The sequence below is a fragment of the Mesoplodon mirus genome (assembly GCF_964341445.2).
Source record: "Mesoplodon mirus genome assembly, chromosome: 5".
Classification (NCBI taxonomy): Eukaryota; Metazoa; Chordata; class Mammalia; order Artiodactyla; family Ziphiidae; genus Mesoplodon; species Mesoplodon mirus.
Window position 1 is genome coordinate 179,448,828 of NC_138980.1, and position 7,958 is coordinate 179,456,785.

A 7,958-nucleotide genomic window follows, 5' to 3' on the forward strand; every position below is an offset into this window, starting at 1 on the left:
CAGAGACCCGCTGCCTCACCCCGCTGATGAGCATGTCTGTGCAGCTGTGACTGGTGCATCTTCAAACCCCGGATCTCTGGGGACAGACGACGCACCGGCCCCAGGAGCTGCAGAGGCTGCCCACACCGCACGGGCGAACGCGCTGCCGACTCCGGTCCCCGCATGGCTCGGCTTTCCCAGGCTTGCTGGGCTCCCGGACTCTCAGCCAAGGGGACAGCAGGGGGCAGCTCTGAGTCGCTGTGGATGGGCTGGATTGGAGGAGGGACCCGGGCGCCCAGATACCTCGGGCTGTGCCTGGGGACCGAGGGATGCGCCAGGAGCATGTTGGTTCCCTTTGCCTGGGGAGGGGTGGGTGGGTGCATTCCGAGGCTCCTTCGATGATGGACGAGGGTGAGCATCCGGTGTCTGGGATCCGCAGGGCTGGCGGGGACCGCACGGCCCTCGCCTAGGAGGGCACCCAGGTGTGCTTTCCTCGAGGTCTTACAAGGGGCTAACTCCTGCGGAGGAGGGCCAGCCACAGGCCACAGGGCACCCCGATATCTGTGAATAGTAAAGATCAGGCCAGTGGTTGATGTCGGCCTCTGAACGACCCTCCCCTCCCCCCGCCGGGCCACAATGCCCCGCCAGCCTCCCATCGCATTTTCACCTTTGCTGCCCCCTGCTGTCCCCTTGGCTGAGAGCCCGGGAGCCCAGCAAGCCTGGGAAAGCCGAGCCATGCGGGGACCGGAGTCGGCAGCGCGTTCGCCCGTGCGGTGTGGGCAGCCTCTGCAGCTCCTGGGGCCGGTGCGTCGTCTGTCCCCAGAGATCCGGGGTTTGACGATGCACCAGTCACAGCTGCACAGACATGCTCATCAGCGGGTCTTTGCACGTCAGACTCGCCAGGGGGAGTCACTAAAGCCCTGAGCTCCCTGACCTGCTCACAGAGCCCAGCTCTCTCTGGGGGTGGCTCTGCCCTCCCTCTGCTAGAGTTGGGGTGCTGTGCCCACCCTCTGAGCCCTGGGCCCCCAGGATTTACAGTGGAGCAGAAGGCCAGGGATCTATTTGAGATCATGTATTAGATGGTTAGAGAGAATTGCTCTTTGATTTAGAGCCATTGGGAAGTGAATTGTCCCCGTGGGATGGGTAGTAAATGACTCATTTTATAGACGAGGAAGAAAAGCAAATCAGCCACTTCCAATCCCAGTGGGGGAGCTTCTCTTCGGTGACCCGTGGGCTGGGTCCACCGAGCAGCCACAGTTAATCCTCAGTATCCAAGAGAGCTTTTGCGGCCACTCTCCCTCCATCCCCGCCCTCTGGTCAGGTGCCCGGGCATCTTCCACCGGGTTCTCCCCAAGGGCTGCGCGTGGATGGGCGGAGTGGTCCCCCTTCTGAGCGCCTCATCCTGTACTGTTCGGTGTGTCATTCTCCAGGGGGAGCCACGCTCAGGATGGGCATTTTCAAGAACGTGTTTTTCTATCCCCCAGAAAAAGGATTGGCAGGAAGAAGAATTTCTTCGCTTTGCTCCCTGGAATTCTACCTGTATCTTGAAATTCCTACCAGAGCCCCCAGCCTAAGGCATTGCATGATTTAAATATCAACTGAATTTCAACCAGAAACACTGTGAATTTTATAAATGGAAGCCACGCCTCAGCTCTTCTCCTGGTTCCCTACAGAGACTGGGCCTGGAGGTGGGGTAGGGCTGGGCAGAATCCAGGGGAGACCGAGGGTGGGTTCCCTGTGGCCAGTGCCCACACAGCCACATGGCCAGTTGCCAGTGGGACTGCAGGTGGTGATGGTCACCACAAGTGGGTCTCAGTTCCCTCACTGCTGAAACAAGGGGGCCAGACCTGTTGACCTTTGATCTCCCTCCAGCTTAGAAGATCAGTGATTCTGTGGGTGGACATTAAGCAGTGTGACTGCAGTAGACTTACATTTAATACAGTGTGAGTGTGAGTGTGTGTGTGTGTGTGTGTGTGTGTGTGTGTAGCGGGCATTTAAAGTTCAACTGATTTTTACAACCTTGGGGTGGGGAAGATTTTAAAAAATATGACCCCAAACCCAGAAACATGAAAGAAAAGATTCAAAAATTCAACTACATAAAAATCCCCTGTGTGGAAAAAAGAACCTATAAAATAGTCAAGACGAAAGATAAATTGAAAAGCATGCCAAATCAAAGGGCTAATTTCTTTTTTTTTTTTAAGAAGATGTTGGGGTTAGGAGTTTATTAATTAATTAATTTATTTTTGCTGTGTTGGCTCTTTGTTTCTGTGCAAGGGCTTTCTCTAGTTGTGGCAAGCGGGGTCCACTCTTCATCGCGGTGCGCGGGCCTCTCACTATCGCGGCCTCTCTTGTTGCGGAGCACAGGCTCCAAATGCGCAGGCTCAGTAGTTGTGGCTCACGGGCCTAGTTGCTCTGCGGCATGTGGGATCCTCCCAGACTAGGGCTCGAACCCCTGTCCCCTGCATTAGCAGGCAGATTCTCAACCACTGCGCCACCAGGGAAGCCCCAAGGGCTAATTTCTTTAGTAGAGTGCCTCCAAATCAAAAAGAAAAAGATCAACACCCAGAGAAACAGGCAAAATCTATAGATACTAATAGCCAGTAAACATCTGGAATATGCCCAGTCTTATAAGAGGATGCAAATTTAAGCAATGGGATAGTTTGTCTTTCCCCTGTAACACTATGAGCAAGGTGCCCTGGCACATTGCTGGTGGGGTGCACAGTGATTAAGCCTCTCTGGATGGCAGTTGGACAATCTCTGTCAAACTTAAAATTCCCATAAGTTTTGACTTGGGAATTATACTCCCAGGAACTTATACAACAAATATTTTGGTAAGTGGGAAAAGGGTGTGTATTCAGTTTAATTACCATGGCATGGTCAGAGCAAAGGATTGGAAACCAGCTGCTAATAGGAGATCAGTGAAATAGATTGCTGTATGTCCACAGTGGAATAAAACTTGCTCAAGGAATAAGGCAGCTCTATATTTACTGATGTGTATCTCTAACATACATCGGTAAGTGCAGAAAAGCAAGGTGCAGAATGGCCCACGTGGCCTGCCAGCTTTTGCACTATTTATATGGCTATCTCTGGAGGATGCCCATGGAACTTGTCACTGCACCTGTCTCCAGAGAGGAGACCAGGTATCTGGGCAATGGAAATCAGAGGGAAATGCATTGTATACTTTAAAATTTTGTCCTGTGTATATATATTACTTGTTAAAAATCAATGGTGGGCTTCCCTGGTGGCGCAGTGGTTGAGAGTCTGCCTGCCAATCCAGGGGACATGGGTTTGTGCCCCAGTCCGGGAAGATCCCACATGCTGCGGAGCGGCTAGGCCCGTGAGCCACGGCTGCTGAGCCTGTGCTCCGCAACGGGAGAGGCCACAACTGTGATAGGCCCATGTACCACAAAAAAAAAAAAAAAAAAAAATCAATGGTACACAAAAGTAATACGGTTGCTTTGGACTGAATGTTTACGTCCTCCCAGAATTTACATGTTGAAACCCAAATCCCTAATGTGATGGTATTTGGAGGTGGGGCCTTTGGGAGACGATTAGGTCATGAGGGTGGGGCTCCCAGGATGGGATTAGTGTCCTGATGAGAAGAGACAGAACAGCTGCCATCTCTCTGCTCTCTGCCACGTGAGGACACAGCAAGAAAGCAGCATCTGCAAACCAGGAAGAGAGTCCTCACCAGAACCCGACCTCGCTGGCACCTGATCTTGGGCTTCCAGGCTCCAGAACTGTGAGTAATAAATGTCTGCTGTGTAAGCCATTTGAGTTACCAAGACGAGGGCTAACCACCTCGTGTGACCAAAGTGATGCATGGTGCCAGGTAGGAGGTAGACAAAGCTTTTGTCTCCCTGCTGGAGCAGCTCACTCCTTCTTCACCTGAGCCTCAGGTAAGGAGATGATCTGGGGCTGAGGAAACACGTCCTCAAACCCTGGGATAACCTCCCAGGCGGTTTGATGCCCACGTGGGGAGTTAGGCTCCTTCTCGCCTCCCCTGCGCTCAGGCTGGGTGCGGGCTTATGAGCTCATGGTGGGTGGAACTGTGCCTTGCCACCCCACCCCTGTGCCTCTCCAACATCCTGCCCCAGGACGGGCTGCCTGGACCACTCAGGCATCAGGCTCGTCTGTGGCCAGCCCAGCCCAGCAGGTGGTGGCCCTGCCCTCTGAGGCTGCGGTCTGGCACCAGACAGCCCAGCAATGACTCAAAGAAAAGTGTGTCTGGAAGCCATGGAAGAGTCATCAGTATCCCTGAGCCGGGGCCCTACCCTCCCTGCTGACCCGCTGCCACGGCACCTCCACATCAGCTGAATCAGCAACGCCCATCAGCCTCACACCAAGGACGGACACTGGCTCTCGTGTGTGGTCCTCCCTCGTCCCAGGACTGGCAGCCACTACAAATCAGGGAGATCCTCCTCTGTCTTGAAGATGCATCATTCATCTTCCGAGGATGAATACATGCTGAGGTTTCAGTAGCTTCCCAGACACGCGCGAATGTCCCACGGGGATCAATCTCTTTGGAAGCGAGCGCAGTGGCTCTAAGAAGTACTTACAGGCCTTTGGAGAAGCCCCTCAGTGCCGTGCTTCCCCATCACGGCATACAAGGCGGCACGGGCTGTCTGGGGCCTTTCTCCCCCAGCCCCCATTGATCTGCGCCTCCAGGACCATCACTGGGGGTCAGCCGCAGCAGGGAACTCGCAGGCCGACCCCTGACCGTAGCAGAAGCTCTCTCGCCCCGTGACTGGGAGAGCCCGGCCCAAGCACCGCAGGTGTTTTGCCGGAGTGCATTTCTAGAAGCGGTTACAAGGCAGGCAGTATTTCCCCAAGGGAACAAGGAGGACGAGAGATGGTATGAAATGGGGGCGAGCTGGCTGCCGTAACAAGGACTCGGCATCAAATAAGTCAGGGCTAAGACCCAAAACGTTGTCATGCAAACAAAAATATGATTACGATAAACTTCCATAATCAGGGGCGGGAATATCATCACCCACCAAGATGCAGAATTTCAGAGCTTAGCCCTCCCGGCTCGCTTATCGGTGAGGAAATGGAGTTCAGGATGGAGAAGGGTGTCACCCAAAGTCACAGAACTGGAGGCACAGGAGCCCCAAGACTGGCAGGCCTCCTCCTCCAGAGCAGGAAGCCTGAAGTCGCCTCTCCCCGCAGCTGGGCCTGAGGGCTCCTGTCCACCCCCTGGCTCTTTGGCGAGGGAACAGACCACACGGGGTCCAGCTAGGGCCCGAGCTCTTGTCTCCTGAGTGGGGCCCCCTGACCCCTCCACAGTCCGGGTCGCATCAGATAACTGCCTCACTTTCCCATCTCGATAGGGGGTCTCGCCAGATACAAACCTGCTGGCTGCGTGCTTGCCCCATCAAATTAGGTCGCCTGAAGGGCCTTTTACGATGACTGCTGTTCAGAGTAGCTCTGCCCGCTTAGGGCTTTGTGGACACGGCCACAGCACCATCACCAGACGTCACGATACGGAAGCACGTGCCCCTCCCCCCCATCCTGGAGGTGACAGTCCAGAGTGGAAACCAAAGCGGGTGACAATCTTCCAGTCGGTGCTAGTTCTCAGGTCCCGGCTGCTGCCATGGGCCCCACAGCCCAGCAAACTTTTTATTTTCTTTTAAAATTAATGCTGGTATTTGAGGACAAGATAAATATTAGCCTGTAGCTAATCGTAGCATCAGACTTTTACTGTATATGGTTTTTTGGAAACACGGCTTGATTTGCTGCATGTAAAAAAAAACGGTAAGCACAAGCGTGCCGTCATGGGGTCCACGTATAATTGCGAAAATTTCCAAACCCAATTCTGAGGCAAGTGTGTAGTGACCGTGGATCAACGATTCATGGATGATTCATAAGGCAACGAGGGGAGCAGCAGGAAGGTGAAGCTGGTTTGATGAGCATTTGAGGGACGGACATAGGTGCCGTCAGCCGGAAAGGAGATGCTGGAATAAGCGTGATATGAGATGCAAAATTGGGTGCTAGCCCACGGGGAGCTGTGGCTAACATGTGGGGTCATCCTTTCTACCCGACAGATGTCGCTGGGGGTTTATCGAGTTAACAGCCAGCATCTCTGAGTGTGGCTCTGATCAAGGCACAAGCACGTGCGTTCCAGGCGCAGAGGTAATCGTTGGCAGGTGAGTTGAATGATGCTCTTGCATTTCCAGGCTCGGAGTGTCTCTTCTCAGGGGGGTCCTCCCGCCTCGCCCTCTTCCCAGCTCACAGCCTGGATGCCTCAGGGGGCAGAGGGGGAGCTGTGTTTGCTGCCTGTGGTCACGTGGATGAGGCGGGCACCCAACCACACGATGAGGCCAGAGTGCGGGTCCAGCCCTGCTGTGACCTCGGCTTCCCCATCTGAAATGGGCGGAATCACGACCGCACGGTGTCGATTAGAGGATCATCCATGACACGTATGTGACTGTGTGACTCAGGCAGCCGGCAGGGCCCCCTCCCCAGCTTCGGGGGAGCGCAGAGGTAGTGCAGCTCCCGCACCTCCCTGGGTGCACATCAGCGTCCTGAGTCTCCGCGTCCTTCTTTGAAATCTTGGGGGCGTAGAGGTCCTGCTGCCAGAGGCCATTCTTTCTTGTCCCAAGTCATCACCGGGCTGGGGGAAGGGGGGTAAATGGCCACCTGGGGAAGCGCAGGGTGGGGCCACCAGCCTTCGAAAATAAGAACACGGGACACGCAGTCAAATCTGACTAGCGGATAAACAACATGTGTACAAGCTGTCCTCAGAGATATCCTGGGTTCGGTTCCGGACCACCACGATGAGGCGAATATGGCAATAACGTGAGTCACAGGAACGTTTTGGTTTCCCAGTGCATACAAATTTATATTTACATTATACTGTAGCCTATTAAGTGGGCAGTAGCAGTTATGTCTAAAAAATGTACATGTCTTAGTTAAAAAATAATGCTGTTGGAAAAACGGTGCCAATAGACTTGCTCAGCACAGGGTTACAAACCTTCAATTTGCAAAAAAGGCGATACCTGAGGAGTGCAATAAAATGAGGTATGACTGTATTTTTTTTATTTTTTACTTTTGCGGTACGCGGGCCTCTCACTGCCGTGGCCTCTCCCGCTGCGGAGCACAGGCTCCGGACGCGCAAGCTCAGCGGCCATGGCTCACGGGCCCAGCTGCTCCGCGGCATGTGGGATCTTCCCGGACTGGGGCACGAACCTGTGTCCCCTGCGTCGGCACGCGGACTCTCAACCACTGCGCCACCAGGGAAGCCCATGACTGTATATTTTTAAGCATAAATATGTCCCATGCAATATTTGGGATATACTTATACTAAAAAATTATTTGTTGTTTCTCTGAAATTCAAATTTGACTCCCATCTTGTATTTTATCCAGTAAGCCCAGTCCAGAGACCAGCAAAGGCAGAAAGGGGAACAGGAGGGAGCACGGGCAGCGGGGTCAGAAGTGGGAGGAAAGCGGCCTGGGGGTGAGGGCTGTAGGAATAAAAGAAGGCCCGCCACGTGAGGAAAGCAGGGGCTGTTTGCTCAGAGCCGGCTGTGGCGAGGCATTCTGGCAGAGATGAGGAGTGGGAGAGCTTCCTGGTGGAGAAAAGCGACGGCTCAGGTGGCCCGTGCAGAGGCTGGGGGCCTGGGGGCTGGAGGCCGGTAACCTACGTGACTGATTAGGGGAGCACATCCGGCTTTCTCTGGCTGCTCCTAAGTAGGAAGGGGCAAAAAAAAAAAAAAAAAAATAGGGAAATCATCAGTTTTTAATCAAGTGTTGTCCACGTGAGGATGAGATTATTGTTTTGCTTCTGGATTGTCACTAAATACTGCTGGCAGCGTCCTGGGCTGGTTACTGCAGATAAGGCATTGCTTCCCGCGCTGGTTACTGTAGGCTGTGGGCCAGAGTTCTATTTTTATAAGTCCTGTGTGTTTCTTCCACCACCCCCTTCAAGGTTCAGTTCTCCTGGACTGGTTTGAGTCCTGCATTTTCAATATTGCAGTTCA